This window comes from Pteropus medius, unplaced genomic scaffold (genome assembly GCF_902729225.1).
Source record: "Pteropus medius unplaced genomic scaffold, Ma_sr-lr_union100, whole genome shotgun sequence".
Taxonomy (NCBI): domain Eukaryota; kingdom Metazoa; phylum Chordata; class Mammalia; order Chiroptera; family Pteropodidae; genus Pteropus; species Pteropus medius.
Window position 1 is genome coordinate 2,181,498 of NW_024347790.1, and position 2,741 is coordinate 2,184,238.

Below are 2,741 nucleotides of genomic sequence, written 5' to 3' on the forward strand. Positions count from 1 at the left end.
TGGATACTTCTAAAATTTTTTGAGATTATTAGTTGCCAGGTACTTAAACATATTTCACTAAGTACTGCCTAGAAGTGCAAATTGATTTTAGAATTAGAACTAGTTTTCTTTGAGCGAGTCTTAGGCATTTACATGTACTTGTGCACTTCTTGTAAGTCTGAGGTTGGCACCCCACCCCTATGGTGCATGGAAGGAAGCAGGCTCAGACTGTTCGGTGACATTAACATGCCAAGCTCGCCCAGCTGGGAGGCAGTGGACAGTGCCCGACTGTTAATGTATTTAACCAACTTCAGGCAGACTTTTTTAAAAATCGGTTTCTACTATTAAACTCCTAAGTCTTGGATTCCTCTCTCAGGCAAGTGTGGCTAGCCACTTGGTTTCTGCTGTGATATATCTTGGCATTCTGAAAAGCTTTTTTTCTTCACTTTTCCTTTTATACTTCAGTTCTTGAAGTAACTATCGAGTAGCCACTATAACTAATGCCCGCCATTACTCTTTTCAAGAGGCCTTAATGCGTAGTGGTTAAAAGCATGGACTCTGCCTCAGCCTCCTGATCCGTGAATGGGGACAGCACATCTACCTACCTCAGAGGTGCTGAGGATTAAAGGAGTTAATACACAGTGTGTAAAAGCAACACTGTCACAGTGAGCACTGTATGTAAGTATTAGCTATGATTATTTCGTACTTCAAGTACAGAGTGTAAACCTACACTGGTTTCGAAGTATAGGTTTATACAGTTTGCCCTTGAACAACACGGGCGTGAACTGCAGGAGTTCGTGGATAAGTTTGAACCCACGTTCAAGGGTCACTCTGTTTTCCACATGCAGTATGTGGAAGACCAGCTGAATTCACACACGTGTTTTTGACTGCATGGGTGGTGGGGGCCCCTCACTCCGCAGTGTTCAGGGGTCACTGTGTCAGCCTGTACTTTAACATCTTTGGTGATCACCGTAAGTCTTTTGCTCAAAAGTCTGTTCTGGTACCCAGCCCTTAAATTCCTTCAGCCAGACTCACATATAAAACAATGGAAATGTGGCAGTATGTGATCTTAAATTGATGGTGTGATTGTGAAACACTAATAATATCTTCGGAAGGATGTTTACAGGCATGTTTTGAACACCTGCCTTGGATCATAAGCTGTACTATTAAGATGAACTCTTAAGTGTCAGTCAATATACAAATGTATAGTTACATTTGATTATATGATTTGTGATGAAGTATAACTTATTTTTAGAGCTATAAAATATGAAGTCTCTGGGTTTCTGGGCCCACTGTAGTTATGACCAGATACTCAGCCAGTGATTTGCAGTACCTACTACTTCTCTCCAGTGGTTTTACCTATTCTTTATGAACTAGTACTAAGAGGGGAGACGGGCCAAATGGAATGAAAGTGACTAATCCTGCCGTCCCACTGAGTCTGTGGAGTGTATTCCATCCAGAGCAAAGGCAGCATCTGAGCTAGAGAACAGGGGTCAGCGCTCCCGTAAAACTCCTTGTATCCTTCCCTACGTTCCTTTGCCCCAGGTACCTTGCTGTTGCTCAGACCAGTCTCTGTGTACATATTAATAAAACTTGCTGTTGGTAATTTAGGGCAGAGACACTTTCCTAGAATTGTGACTCAACATGTTCTCAGAGAGCAGTGAGAAATGAGTTGCACCAGGCTCTTACCTCAGCCCTGTCCCTTAACTATGTCATCCCTCTTGCGCCAGGTTCTTAAGTAAAATGTGAACTCTGGGTTTCGCTGTCGTTTTTCCTTCATGTAAATGAACAGAGGCGACTGCCCTCTTCCCAGCATCTGGGAGTGGGACGTTCCCGTCTGGAGAAACCAGAGGGCTGGCTGCCCGGGTCATCGGGTCATCGTGGCATTGCTGCTTTTGAATACCCTATTTGTTTTCCTCTAAGGCTTGTCCTGTGGATCCAGTACTTAACGTTGATGTAATTCCCTTGCGGCAGGGTGATAATGCAATATCATTGCTACTTTGATGTGCAAATTGTGTTCTAGAGACTCCACTTGATTTAAGTGAAATCTCTGCTTTTGCACTTTACAAAGTGTCAGCATACCAAAGTGTTTATTAATGTTAATGAAATTTTATTAAATCCACATATATAACTATGCAAAAGCATAACCTATTGATGAACTTTAGGAGAGTTAGCTGACTCAAAGAAACTTATACTTTTGCCATTTAATTATTTTCTTTTAGGTTCTAATTTTTCTAGTTTTAATTTTACCACTATCTTCACACCAACATTCTTAAGCAATGTAACATCCTCTGAGGTAAGCAGGGGGCTTACTTTTCCTGTGGCCATCAGTTTGATAGGCCCAAATTTATTCTTTCTAGTTGAGGTACTTTTATGACCCAAGATATGCCTATCTTGGTGAATGTGCCACGTGCATTTGCAAAGTGTGTATTTTGCTGTTGTTGGCTGGAGTGTCAGATCCGGCTGGTCGATGGGTGCTGCTCAGCTCCTCTGTATCCTTGCTGATTTTCTAGAAACTCATTCTGTTACTGAAAGAGCAGTGTTAAAGTCCCCAGCTGTAATCACGCGTTAGTCTGTCTTTCTCCTTTCAGCTGCTTGTGCTTTGCACAGGCGTACTTCATTTCATGGCTCTTTGCAGATAGTGCGTTTTCATCAACATCAAGGCAAGACCCTCCACCAGGAAAAGGATTACAACTTGCTGAAGGCTCAGATGATGGTTAGCATTTTTTTAGCAATAAAATATTTTTAAATTAAGGTATGTA